General features: G+C 44.3%; 1 pseudogene across 1 annotated transcript; it reads right to left on the bottom strand.

Moving 5' to 3' along the window:
• Nucleotides 1-2,296: 2,296 nt before the first annotated feature.
• On the bottom strand, nt 2,297-8,645 carry LOC120664254 (annotated as a pseudogene). Its single transcript, XR_005670822.1, has 7 exons — nt 8,375-8,645; nt 6,497-6,929; nt 5,745-5,830; nt 5,413-5,509; nt 5,254-5,325; nt 3,748-3,858; nt 2,297-2,963 (listed from the first exon to the last, which is right to left on the bottom strand). The product of XR_005670822.1 is annotated as a protein WVD2-like 1 (transcript).
• Between the last annotated feature and the right edge of the window lie 6,453 nt (nt 8,646-15,098).

Here is a 15,098-nt window from a genome sequence, read left to right as displayed (position 1 = left end):
AGGAGCCGTGAAACCAGAAGCAAATTAGAGGCGCTTGTGCTTCAAATTTACCGGCCGCACGCGTGGCACGCCAAGGAAAATGTCAAGCCGCGGCCTGATTGGAGCCCAAGCGTGCACGACACCATCATGGCGGGAGCCTAACTTGTTTGCCCTTTTTGACGGTGGCGCGCGGGGCTGTCTTTGAGTCGTCGGTAACTATTCCCTCTTCTCATTTTTACTGGACGCTCCGAATTCTTCACTAACGTGGTTACTTTGTGTGCTTCTTTTTTTTTTAATTACACAGACACTCATTGTCGTGGTGTGCAAACCCACAGCCGGGTGGCGTAGTGCATCCGTCTAAACCCAGAGGGTGAGTACTCGGGGGTTAGCTAGAATTAGTCCAATCTAGATGCAAGAACTCGATGAACACAACTGGTTTAGAGTGGTTCGGGCTGCCTGAGCGTAATACCCTGCGTCCACTGTGTGTTGTATTGCTCGTGTTGTGAGGATCTTGGCGTGTGTTCAGCTTAGTCTCCAGTGTGCAGCGAGCGCCTCCCTTTTATATCTCAAGAGAGGCGCGTACATGGTCGTTGAGTCCCCGACAGGTGGGCCAAACGATGTAGTATAAAACGACATACTGTTCAGACATTATGGCGTTGCAGGCGAAGGAGATCTCATTCCTGGATTTCCTTGCTCTGCCCGTGGGAATCCTCCGTCCAGCATATCCATGCCCTGTCTTGTCGAAACGGCGTCAGGGTGTAACTTGTGGCGTTGCCTGCGTAGCTGAATTTGCCGCGTAGCTTGCGGCGTAGGCAGTATGATGAAAAGGTGTCGTGCCATCGTATCCATTTAATGCGGCAGACGGGCTCTGCACGGATGCGGCGCATGCGGCTTCACTGTGTACCTCGGTACTATGCGGTCTACAATGAGGCCTGACAAAGGCTGCCCTGCGTGCTGCGGCGGCAGAGCACGCCTCAACCACCCGCATTGAATGCGGTGGGTGGGCGAGTCGCCCCCGGACCCCGCCCCGGCGGTATGCTGGTTCTACGCGCGTGGGAGGTCCGGACGGACGCGGGGAGGTCCCGGACCCCTATGGGAGGTCCCGGACCCCTATGGGGGGTCCGAGCCCTCAGCTGTTGGCTCGGAGCTTCCCCTCAAGGACACGTGGCGTCACCGGACCCGTCCCAGAGCGGGGAGCAGGTCCGGGGCCGTTGGCCCGGTGAGGAAAGAGCCTGACCCATGGGGTCCTGCTGCTCCGCCCCTTATGGCGTAGTTACGGATGACTACGCGAGTCCTGCCTTGCTGCAGTAGGAGTTTGTATCCCTGCTACGGGGTACCGACACTCATACAACGTATGCACAACACTCACCCCTATGAACGCACGTGCGCAAACTCTACCTCTATGAAACGTGTCACTGTCGACAGGAACGTCGTCTACCACTAAAAGTACAATGCCATTAAATCTTAGAATATTCGCTCCCACGGGAAGTCGAATCCAGGCAGAATGCTGCGGAAAATAGGTTAGTTCACTTTTATTGAACAAGTTTTGTCGATGGTCAAGTAAATCTATACATCCACAGTCACTAAGAATTTCCCCCGAGTAGTGAAGCTCAGAAAACTTCTTTGATTCCTGTTTAGGAAGGAGCGTTCACAGACGAATTAGGAATAAATAGAGAACTTTCCTCTCTTTTTTGAAAAAACAAACATTGATTTGCCATTTTCATTTTTTTATAATGTTCTTTATAATATCGAATTCTCCCATAGCTCACTTTACATGGATCATGACATGACACTGACTATCCTGACTGAGCACAGATGCGAAGCTACTGTAGTCAGTAGTGCACATGTTTGACAAGCCATTTGCGCGGCTTCCTCGTTTAGCACACGAGTAGAAAACATGGAGAAAGTATGCCACCTTGCAAAGTCAAATTTGCACGAAGTCAGATTTTGCCAACCAAATCGTATCATACAGATTTAGACCTCAGTATACCTTACCTCAAGTGCTCAAATCGCACATATCCACGAAATGAAAAATTGTGCTTCCAGGTTCAATGTCCTTTTTTTAAGAGCAGGTCCAATGTTGTTTGATACTAGTTCAATTAAACTGCAGCTTAATTTGACAGCGATAGGTTTTGATGGTCGTTGTTGTAGTCACAGAATTTGAAGAAATCATAGAAGTTAGTCCATTCAACAAATGTAAGCCATCGCCTACAGATCTATGAAACCCCTTTGTACCTTCAGAAAGCATGTGGAAGTATTGATCATTTGCCATGTCACTGCTCTTTGTTTATAATTTTGAGTTTTAGACAGAAGAAACTCAGCACAATTTCAATCCATAAGGATACATGAACGATGACCTGATCAGATTTTGCAACAAACACCCATAATAAGTTACAGCTCATACAATACATAGGATCTGCAAATGCCGCCATACAACAACAATGTTACTCACTCCAACAGCTCATCAGCTGCCAGCTTGGTTCTTGCAGAACCGACTCGGTTACCACATACAAAACCCTCAATAAATGTACAACACAGAACAGCACATGGTCTCTTGTAGCATGGTTCTTACAAGGGCAATGCAAAAAATAATCCAGCAACAAACACACTGCTGTCGGGGCATGAGGCCATCCTTTTGGTGATGTGAGGTATAAATTAAAATGAAAAATGGCATGGGAGTGAGAATGACTCATCAGTTAGGTTTGTACAGCAACATTTGCGGCGCTTGGCTTTCCAACTTTCTTAATTGTACCCTTCAGGTCTTCCCTGGATTTGGTGGTCCTGGATTTCGTAGCAGACCCAGTCTTTGGAGAGCTCTTCGGAGAACATTGTGCCTTGCTGCTAACATCTTTGGAGTTCCCAATGCTGTGACGATGCAACCGACAGCATACTGCACTGCCATTTCCTCCCTCGGGTGTTTGAGGGGAGTCACTGCAGCTCTTTCTCCGTGTCAATTTTGGTGACCTAGCACGAGTTGGAGGCACCTATAAAGAAAAAGCAAGTGAAGGCTTGCACTAGTACGCACACTAAAAACAGGCAGGCTTATTATAGTACTTTTTATGAGAAAAATCAACAGGCTATAGGTAGTGGCAAATGTAACATGAACATGTTCAAGTGCTTGAATTTCTGAAGATATGCATGAACGCTAATAATGTAGGAAAATCTTCATTTATGCTGAATTACTGATAGTTCATGCAACCTATGCTGATTTCAGCAATTTATATCAGTAATTGGGGTAGGAAGACTACCAGTTTGTTTCGTGAGAAATTTTTACACTTCTGTTGACCATGTCAGTGAAAAGGGATAAATATTTGTTTTGCAAGAACCAAATGAAATGGGGACACAGTTAGGAATCCAGAAAGTTCAAATTTTCAATTATGTTGGATAACGTGTCGAATGAAAAAGAGCAGCAGAGGAATAGTTTCATCTTTAAGCATATTTTTGTTGCATGATATGTCTTTGTACTAATGTGCGGCATACAAAAGCATCAGTAATACAAAGGAATAATGTTGGGGAATATCCTCCAACAGACTGTAGTGTCCTGACACCCAAAGAAAAGCAACATACCACCAAGCAAAAATGTAAAACTGTGGCCATAAAGATGAGGGGACAACAAAAGGCACCGAATATGATATTATGAATAAAATCTAAGCAACTCATGAAACAGACCACCTTGAGATTCCCATCAGAATAGACATATCAACTGAATAATCTGAAACAGAAAGTTTATGGATTATAATAAAAAGCAGACAGAACAAAACACATTACCTTCTTAAGTTCAACCTTTGGCGGGGGTCCCTCTTGGTAGAAGCTCGGCATGGGTTTTGCTCGGACAACCAAGTTCTTCCTTAGTTGTCTTAGAGCTTCTTCTTCCTCTTCCTAGAAAAAAAAACAGAGAGATAATAGCAATAATAATTAGCCCCAGAATGATTTAATCAAAAGGAGCATCATAAAACAAGGTTGATAAGCAGAAGTTTCATCCTCTTGGTGGGCAGATATCCAAGCTTTTTCATAAATTATATTATTAAATAAAATACACACACATAATGGTGTTTACAAGAGGAGAAAGAGACAAAGAGTACAATCATAGTGCGAGTATTTGTGTACACGAAACAACTCTACTTTCACAAGCTTCAAATCAAGTGCGAGTATTTATGCAAGAAAAAGAATAATCAATTTAAATAGAGTAAGCTGCCCTAAAAAATTTAGCTAGAGTACGCTTCACAGAATTACAATTATTTTTGACATACTCACTTGAACTACAAATGATTTGACAACAAGTACCATAGAACTACAAAATCTTGTCTCTGCTACAACTACTGAATTAAAGGTGCCTTAGGCAAGAACACTAATGGATTAAAAAAAGGATAGACCTGGCTCTAGATACCTAACTTGTCAACTTTTTGCATTTTTACCTAAGTAACCAAATTCATCGTTTAACAAGACAGAAATAATATAAATTGCTGAACTGGTGGTTTCCAAAACCTTGAGCTATTAATATTTCAGAGACAAGGCAGGACTCAAAGTAAATGACAGCTTTGATAAAGTTCAAAAAATTATACAACAAAACCTGGGAAAAGGTAGTTCAAAATTCCAATTCATTTGCTACAATTTTTCTGTTCATTATGAAAAGCCATTTTGTATAGGAAAAAGTCTAAATTACTACCCTCAACCATAGCCAAAGTCAGGATAACCCCCTAAACTATCATTTGGTTTATTTTAACCCCAAAACTATGCCCTTTGGTTCAAATTATCCCCTAATACAATTTGTATTTTTCATTTCTCCATGCATAGGTGGAGTTTTAAGTTGAAATTTTACAAGATAATAGTACCCACCATAACACATGTTAGAAAAAATACATCATAATTTTTTATCATTATTTTGATAGGTTAGGATATTTAATAATACATTAATCATTGGAGTTTAAAATTATATGGAAACTAGTGGAGAAAAATTATAACATTTTTCTAAATATGTATTGTGATGTCCACTGCTACCCTACAAAATTTGAAATTAAAATTCAACTTGTGTATGGAGAAATAAAAAAGACAAATTATATTATGGGGTAAATGAACTAAATGGTATAATTTAAGAGGTAAATGGAACCAAGTTATAGTTTAGGAGGTTACCCAGACTTTGTCTATAGTTGAGGGTAGTAAAAATTGGACTTTTTTGTTTTGTATAATTGTGTTCTTCATGATACCAGATGCCACAAAACAAAACAGACAACCAACATTCAAGCAATTCAACAAAACGAACTGTAGCAGACTTACCTTTTTCCTGGCCTCTGCTTGGAGTCTCTCCTCTTCCAAAGCCTTCCGCTTTTCTTCTAATTTTGTATAGAACTGATGAAATCAACAAAGCTCTGATTACTAGGCCTCTCTAAAGCCAAAGAGCAATCAAGATATATTACCATGAAGTTATATGCATACCTCTCCTCTCTTCTCAGCACGATTATCGCAGACAAATGTAGGTGCAACAGCAACTGTTGTCTTCTTAGTTTTTCCAGCTCTTGCTGAAGTTACAGTTCTGTAAGCAGCTCAGGAAACTGGCTAATATAAATGTGGGAAGCAATATTTTTTAGTAACGATCAGTTACGAAGATGAAGAGAAGAGTTCCATTGAAAGGTTTTATGGAGTTCATACCGATTTCACTATACATAAAACATTAAATAAAGAGAGGCACTAAACATAGACACAAAACAATAAGTCCAATGGGAGAAACTGAATGCGATCCATATTTGAAAAGAAAAAGGAAAGGATACGAAGAAGTGACGGAATATGAGTCATCTTCTAGACTGTGAGAAGTATTGTCAGATTGGACAGGCTTCCTGGGTGTGACTAACGGACTCTGCAACTCATAAACAGTACAATGTTTGTCACAAATGCTGCCTAATTTCATCTGCAAAAGTTAACTTGGAGCATTCTGTAAAATTGAATCACAGTTATAGCCAGGTATAAACAGAAAAGAGAAGTCACATAGTTACACCAATATAACAAGTCTAATAAAACAAATTTGTGTGTTCATTCAGGATGATGTAAATAAATCAAACTGCTAAGGGTAATCAGATGCTCAGTCAATATCAAAACATAAGCTCAGGCCCACAATGTGGAGAAGCCAAATAAGCACAAAATCTAAGAGAAAAAATTATGTTATTTAACCATACATACTCCTATCAAACTGCACACGGCAACTTAAAACATCTTTTACAGCAGTAAACAGGTGTAACTGAGTGGAAGTATTACGATAACTAAACTCTTAATTTTCACAAAGATGGGGAAGCAACCATCCCAAGAGAATGGACATGTTGCAAAATGGAGGGAGTGCCTGCTTATACCATCCGAAGTGAAAGATAGCAAACTAAAATATTCAGAAATTTTTCAAAACAGTGCTTACCCCATAGTGGTTTACATATTTCTTTAACCAAACAGTGTCATGCAGGAGACTGTGAAAAAAGAAGCAGCAGATGAAGCATGAATGATGCAATTCAAAGGAGGGTGCAGATGACTACCAGACCTTCTTTGCCATGCTTCTTGGTGAGGAGCTACTTTTATCAGAAAATTTTTCACCACTGCTGGTGGGATGAGAAATTGGAGCACAATTTCCAGCTGTAGAAGACCTCCTTTCAGCTGCAACAGTGCATGGCTCAGGAACACTATGCCTAGACCCTGGCTGTCCAGCTATAGCAGGCTGTGCTGGTGAATTGGTGAGAGACGACTCCTGCTCATCAATCAGCTTTGGTGAGTCTTGGTTTACAGGCATGTCTTCCTGGCCATTGCTGTCCATATGCGAGTCTATGGCATGAGGGGTCTCATGCCTTTCTGGAGAATCTTCGTCATGGCTGCCACTCACAACTTGCTCGTGATCAGCATTTCTGTTAGGTGGGCATATAACTACACAATCTGATTCTTCATCTGTAGACATATCTACATCTTCTTTCTCCATTGCACTGCAGAATAAAAAAATATATGTATAAATACGTATATGAGTGTGCAGAACCAGATAGTGCCTGTAAGCTCCTTACAGTCCAAATCATAATGAATAACAGAACAATAATAGAGTCAAACAGTAATATAATATAGCACTCCATCAATCATTTACATCTAAGAAAAGAATAATTATATAGTTCATATGAATTATCAATGACATGCAAGCAACTACCAATTACAACTACTGCAAAGCAGAAGAACTCCAGTATGCTAAAATGCTAACCGACAAATATAGAATAATCATACAAAAATGGTCAATTGCACCATCTCAGATTTCTAAAGCCCGCATGTAATAAACATCACAAATGCATTTCTTATTTAGCTATGTTCTATTCAGGAGCTAATGTGTAGAGCTTAAATGAATTTGGTAAACTGTCATTTAGAAGGTTCAAATTTATAGCATTGTTGTAAAACTTGTGCAGATTTCTTTGTTGACCTTGAATCATAAAACTTTCGTAGGTTGTAATATACGTCAGTTTGCTGAAATGAAATGCCATCCTAGCGAAATCCCACAAAATGAACTGCAAGTCGCAACATAGCTCCTACAGTTCTACTTGGCCTGGCCTCCAAGTTCACATCAGGAGTTAAATTATGATAACTTCAAACAACGCACAAATTTCATTTTGTATGTTTAGGATAAACTGATACCAACAGAAATTGAATAAACCATATACTTTGAATCGTTCTCCCACACAAACCCTGACCCGAGCAAAACAAGAATTCTAGAGGCCGCCCTTACATCATGGCCACTAAGGCTAAAATAACAAATTCTTCACAGCATATAGCTTAGAATCAGCAAGACTTTTATTATCAAACAATTTTAAAGTTTCTGCAGGATGTGGCATGAGATATATAAAATGGGGCACCGTTTAGTTCAACACCACGACTAGAAACATTCAAAAAAAAATCCATTTCAATTGCAACGCGCCCATTGGACAACCATTTCACAAGAACACGACCTCGAATAATCCAGTCAACGCCCTCATTCCACAAATTATTTAAGCATCCACGCGAAGGCGACTCCAGAAGCTCATCCCATTCCCACTGCTTGCAGAGGAAGCATTTTCAGGACCCCGACAATGTCTTCCACGAAAGCTAGAAACGAACACCGGCCATTTCAACCAAAATTTCCTAGGAAAACCGGCCATTTCAGCTGTGACATAACGAGGAACCATTCAAGAGCCGGAGACTCCCCCCCAAACGCGCGAAACCCTAATCCGCCCCCACCACCCCGAAAACAATCGTGCAAATCACCGAAACCGCCTCCGGAATCGGCCCACCGAGCCAACCGGATCCACCACCCAGCTCAGAAACCCAAGCGCCGACGCCCGACCCCGGAAACAAGCCCCCAACGGCCAACGGCCAACAACAGGAACGGAATACCAGCTGGAGCCAGCGCCATTACATGCTCCCGGCCGCCTTGCCGGGCAGATCCCAGCGCCGCCTCGCCGCCGCCCCGGGGTCCCCGCCCCCGCCGCTGGCCTCCGCCGCGGCCGCCGTGGTGCCCGGTCGCTCGGTGCCCCCACCGCCGCCGGGAACGTCAGCTCCCCGACGCGCACCTCCCGCCGACCTCGCAGTCCGCGGAGGCGGCCGCCGACGCCCGCGCCTCGCCCCGCTCCGCTTCCTCCCGCCCGCACCCCACCACCGCCGCGCCTCTGCCCGTGTGTGCGTGCGTTTGGGCGTGGGTCGCGGCCAGGCGGGGGGCGGTCGGCTGTTTGTGGGGGCGGAGCGGGGGCGCGGTGGGCCCGGCGGTGAGGGTACCGCCCGGCCGGGGAAGGTGAGGCGAGGGGTGGGGCCTGCTGGGGGGTTGCCTTGCCGGAGAGGCAGGCGCGGGGTTGGCCCCGGCGGTGGGGGCGATTTTGACCGGCCACGTGGAAATCAGGTTCGTTAGCGCTGGGTTTTTTTTTTGCGATAATAATGGATAAAGCCAGGGTGCTTATATTTTTTTCCCATGATTAAATAGTGTTTCTTCGTTGCGGAGATGTTGTCCGTGAGCAGCGAGGTCTCGAGGGGACGAGAGCTTGATGTGGTAGCGGCGCCGGAAGCTGACGTCTCAACTCGCTGCTAGGGCACATAGCATGTCTGCTCGCTTGCTGATGGTTGACGTGCAGGACCATGGGAGGTTTTGTGCGCTCGTGTTTGTGTTTTTGTGTTAGGTGGTGTGCTTCTGAAAGCGAATTCGTGGTGTCCTTTTAATGTAGGAAATGGTCGCGTTTTTTAGTTGCTTTGTCACAACGAAATTGTCCCTAGGGTAATAACCAATAACACTGCAAATGTACCAATTTTTTCCCCGGCCACACTAGAATATAGTTGAATTACCAAGCCAAGGAAAAATTAGAGAGAGTGCTCGGTAGTGTTGGCTGTAGCAGCTACTATTATCCTGTTCTGCTCCAGCACCAGCCAACAGTGTTTTTCTCCCACACCACTTCAGCAGCCGTCTCCGGCCACCAGCCAGCCAGCAATGTTTTTCTCTCACACCACTCCAGCAGCAGCCACCAGCCACCAGCCAGACAGCAGTGTTTTTCTCTCACACCACTCCAGCAGCAGCCTCCAGCACCAGCACAACGAACAGGAGTTATGTACATCTAACTTGATGCAGCAGCGGCCGCAGCTTAAAAGAGCTGAAGCGAGCACGCTGAGAATCTTCTTTTTACAAAAGAAAAATATTGCTTGCCGATCGAAACCCAAGACAATGATAAAGGAAACTACCGGGAAACACTCAGGCTTGTTATAGTCGGCTTTCCTCTTAGTGTTACGTTAGAGCCGTGCATGAGTGAATCATAACTCAATTCACATGCAAAGACACCAAAGATCGATAAGATGAGACAAATTCGTAATACTCCATGGACACTCAGGCTCAACGTAATCCCCCTGGGAAAACAAAGACCTGTGTGTGATTACGTTGGCCTAGAGGGGTAGTCTAAGGCCAGTATCAATGAGAGTTTAATGGAAAGAGTATCAATGAGAGTTTAATGGAGAATTTCATGATATTAAATACCATCAATTTTGCTGACATGGCAAGGAGAGAAAATGATGGAGTTTCATTAGATGTGAGTAGAGTTTTATCACCATGAAACTCATCTGACAAGATTACTTAGTTTTCAGTCTAAATATCTATCTGTGTCCGTAAAACTCCCACTGAGATTGACCTACTAAGGGCAGCCCCAACCCAGACTCTATCATGGAGTCTAAGCCTCTAATTTATTGTATTTTGCTGATGTGGCAGTATATTTATGGAAGAGAGAGGGAGAGAAATCAAGACTCCAAGTCTTTACGCAAATCAAGAATGAATGTGTGAGAGACAAGTGGACCATATAAACTAAAGTAACACACTTTGCATTGGGAAGTATAGTTTCTTGTGATGGAGTCTTTGAGGTTTAGACTCTATAAATAGAGTCTGCATTGGGACTGCTCTATTCATGCTAGCTAAAAAGAAACAAAACAACCGACCAACCGCTAAAACGCCAACCCCACCCCGCTCCCGTTCCCGACTTCCCGTTCCGTTCCGCGCACTCGGCGGTGACCCGACCCCTCTCGCTCGAGCCCACGCACACGGTGCACGAGGCCCACTTAACCACCGCGGGTCCCTTTCCCACCGCATCCTCGCGCACCCGTGTCGCCCCATCACGGGCCCCACGGACCCTGGTCCCACTTGTCATGGAATATCTATTAACGGAGCCCGTCCCGGCCAGGGGCGTGGAACACCGTCGCGTCCCGCCCGTCTACGATTAAAATCCGAGCGCCAATCCCGACGGAGCTGGCGCGCCTACGGATCCCTCCGCGGCTCGCGCGGGGCGGGATCGGGGCCGTCGATGGACCCACGGACGGCCGGGATGGAACGTGCCGGGAGTAGCCCAGGACACGTCGGTGCCGCCGGTGCGGTGCCGCTTTTGAAACGCCCCGGGGTTTAGGCGCGGCGCGGCGCGGTGGGTCGCGGATCCTCTGCGGCTGGGCTGGCTCCTGTCCACGTCCGGGGCGCTGCGAAGTCAAAGAGGGTCGGAGACCGAGACCCGCTAGCCTCCGGCGCCGGCGGCAGCGGGGATCCGGACCCTCACTTGGAAGCGAGCTCCGAGCCACCGGCGCGTCCGGTCCCTGTCCACTGTCCAGTGAGTGATGATAACGGCCGGAAGGGCACGTTGGGGTTTTCACACCGGCACTGGTTACGGGTGAACTAACCGTCCTAATGACCCGAGGCAGTACGTACCAAGCTTTACTGTTGCGAGATTTGCGAAGATTGCATCTAGAGATGCAAGTTAGATGGATCGAGCTAAAAATTGATAAAATAAATTAAAATGATATTCTACGTAAATAATTTGAGAGAAGAAATGAATGAAGTGGCATCACATCACAATTGATTAGCTGATCCAAAATACCATTAGGTACCCACTCGCATTCTTAATCAGGCCTCATCATATAGTGCTGAGAACGATCAGGGTGTGGAAATTAGGGTGGGGCGGCCTTCAATGCCATCGCGTAGGTGATGTTCGTGTTAGCTTTCGCGGAAGGCAACAACAGGTTTTCTTCGACATGTCGCTCCGGATTAATAATTGGGAAAAGGATGGTTTTTTTTTCTTTCCTTTCCGTATACTTGTGTTGATGGGTTTGTGTGGACGCTTCAGCGAGGAAGTAGTTGCGTACGTAGCTCTCGTGTCAGGTCCGTCTTTGAGAAAAGACTTGGCAGTCCAAAGGTGTGGGGCAATATTAGTAGTGTCCAAATGATTATTGCTACTTGACATCATAATTGGCACTAGCTTGGAAGGCACAAGGACATGTCAGAATAAATTGGTCTTGTCTCTGTAGCTTACATAGTTATACTTCACATGATGTTGTAGATAAAAAGAGCAAATAAAAAAGTAGAATTTTGCAATACAACTTTCAGAAAGAAAAAAACATGCTGATTGCAGCGATGATTGGTTGCGATTTTATCTATTAAATTATTATTATACTCTTGAGCTACTTTTAATTAAGCAAGAGCGTACGACCTTCTGCACTTGCTTTTCCTCTATAATTGAATCAGATATATACATTATTGAGGCTTTACCTTAAGATTTTATAGTGTTTGGCACCGTATTAACATGAGAACAGTCTAGAATAGATGGACTGATGGGGTAACAAGGTTGTGGTGGTTAAAGTAGTGGAAGAAAATAATCAAATTTCAGGTCGTCACACTTTTGTTATGTGCCAAAGACAAGAACAAAATTTGTGACATCTAAAAAAAGCTATGTGGTTTGCTCAAACTTTAATATGAAGAAACTTGAGAGAGAGAGAGAGAAGAGAGAGAGAGAGAGAGAACCAAAAATTTTGGCTGCATGGGCATCACTGTCTCAGTTGCGCCCTTTGAACCTAAAGGAAATGTGTCCCTCCAAGATATCCCCACCTAAGGTGACATTGGCTTGGTAACAAAATGTCTGGGTTCAATTTTGTTTCCAATTCGATCGACATTGTGTATGAGAAGATAAAAAAAGGTTAATTTGACGTGTATTGGACCAAAGGATTCAAACTGTTGAATCACTCGATCCAGACATCTCGCAAATAAGTTGGCGTAGTGACCAGAACTAAGGACTTGCAATGTGTCCTAAGTCCAACATATTGATGGGCATTCGCAATCATATCCACTTATTTAGTATGGTGAGGCACCATATCAACCAACTTCACATTTATACTATAATTTTCTCTCTCCCTCCCCCCCACCCTAAGAGTTTTTTAAAAGCGTAGAACATTCTATAATTTGTGGAATTTCGGAGAAAATCGTCGGAATGGTACTTAGAAGTTGGCAAGATGGACTATCTACATGCACATGAAGTAGACCTTTTCTCTCATGTCGGTTTTTTATGAAATTTTTCAAGACCACCACCCACATAAGATTAAAAAAAGTTGAGAAAAAAATGAAATGATTTTAGCTACCACATACTAGACATCGTTATCTCAGTCGCGGTCTTTGAACCTAAAGGAAAGGTATCCCTCCATGTTGTCCGTACCCTAATGTGTCATCAACTTGGTAGGATTCGAATTCACATCCGATCAACATCGTCCATGAGAAAATAAAAAATATCAATTTGACGTGCACAGGAGATGAAGGATTCAACCTGCTAAATCGCTAGATCCAGACATCTCGCTAGTGAATGAAAATAAAAAATGAATCGGCACACGGTCTAGATCTAAGAACTTCCAATAATGTCACTAGCGCCAATGGGTCGATAGGCATTCATGCATTCACACTCATATTCGCTATGATGAGGCGTTACATCCTTTTCAAATTTATAACTAAAGGCAAGTTTTTATGATTTTTGTTTTCTCCCATAAGAGCTTTATTGATTGTTAATTCCCTGAAAGGTCTAGAAATCATGAAATTCCAAAAGAAACCAGCTAAACTGCAATTGTAGTCGAAGTTGTTTAAGACAGATTATCTCAATACGTGCTAAATGTAGTAAACTAAGAGCACATGCGGGTACCCAATGGCGTTTTCTATATCACGTGATTAATTGAGTTTGGAAGCTATACTTTAGGTCATTTAATCTTCTTCCTACAATCATGTAGAACGTTGTTCTGTCTTGCTTTACCATGTTTTTTATCTAGAAAATGATCTGAAATAATAGGGCTTCTCATCCAAGAAAAACTCCATTTTCTCAGTTCATCATTTGTGAAATTTCTGAGGACCACCAAGCTTGAAAACAGTAAGGATATTGCTGAGGGCCTGAGGAGCCACCAGCCACGGAAGATTCAAAAAGCAAGTTTCACGAGGGTCTGTCTCGGTGCAAACCCACCCCGCACCGGATAAACTCAGCACGACAATTTTGAATTCTTCCCCTTTTTTTCCCCTCTCCATTCTCCCGCGAAGCACGTTCCAGAATGTGTCCGTTGGCAACCTGCGTCGTGACGTCATGCCGATGGAGGGGCGCCCGCACCCCGAAGCGATTCCTCACGTGGACGCGTTCGGCACCCGTGCGCGCCATTATTCCTCTTTTTAATAATCCTCTATGCACGGTGTTTGATCAGATGGAACTTGCACCTTTCGCGATCGCGCCTGACACCATCGTTGGGATATGGCGGAGGATAAGATTCTTGATGTCATTACTTAAAAATAAAGAGATTCTTGAGACCCAAACTTTTTTTTGAAGAAATATGCCCAAACTTCAAAGGGCTCAACTGGTTACCAAATCCAGCCATGGAGCACCATTCAAAACCCGGATAAGAAACTAAAGCTAAAAAAAATATAACAACCTAAGTCATTATTATGGCCCTATATATTGGATCGTGTATGCGTAGATATTCACCTTGGCATCCAGGCATGTACGAACATGCGTTCCTACACGTTCGCAGCAGAGAGACACCTAGCAGCGCCATGAATAATAATGGCACCAGGCTCATCACTGTTATCCACATGTATCAATATATTATCGGAAGATTTTTTTTCTTCATCACCTTTCACTGTTTGAGCATGCAACACCCACCCAATTTTTTTTTAGCTCCGCCACCATCTTGTCTCACTCATCCAGCAACTCCGCTTCCTCGTCTTCGTCCTCCAATCACCCCTCCGTGCCCTTGCCTCAGGCCCAGCTTCCCGCCGCCACTGCAGGGTGGCCTCCCGCCGCCGGTGCCTCCACCGCCTGCCCGCTTCGGCTCCCTGTGCTGCTGCCGCCGGTGCCTTCAGTCGCACGCCCACCACAACTCCATGTGCCGCCGCCGGACAAGAAGACAAATTGAAAAAAAATAATGTTGAATCTATTCTTTTAAGATGTTGAAATAGTTTGTTGAAGATAGTACTTTTCAACATGTTGATGTTGATGTATGTGTTTTTGAAAAATGTTAAATCTATCATTTTCAAATATTGAACTATTTTTTTTCTAAAATAGTGGATCTAATTTAGATCTGATGTGCTTTATAGATACATAGTTTATATTACGTACTTTAGGAGCCCAAACTATGTGCCCGTCGGTGTTATTCAGAAATCGAAGGCGTCACGAACACGCCGAGCCCCGCCGTCCACGAGCTATAGCCGCCGGCCTCAGCGAGGTGTACACCTGCTGCCGCGCTGGCACTCCACCTCGCCAGCATAGTCACCGGAGATCCAGGGGGCGGCCATCTTCAACGACGACGGAGAGATAGATGGGACTGACCGGTGCCCAGTC

This window comes from Panicum virgatum, chromosome 2K (assembly GCF_016808335.1).
Source record: "Panicum virgatum strain AP13 chromosome 2K, P.virgatum_v5, whole genome shotgun sequence".
Taxonomy (NCBI): Eukaryota; Viridiplantae; Streptophyta; class Magnoliopsida; order Poales; family Poaceae; genus Panicum; species Panicum virgatum.
The sequence above is the reverse complement of the archived record's forward strand: the minus strand, read 5'-3'. Positions and strand labels throughout refer to the sequence as shown.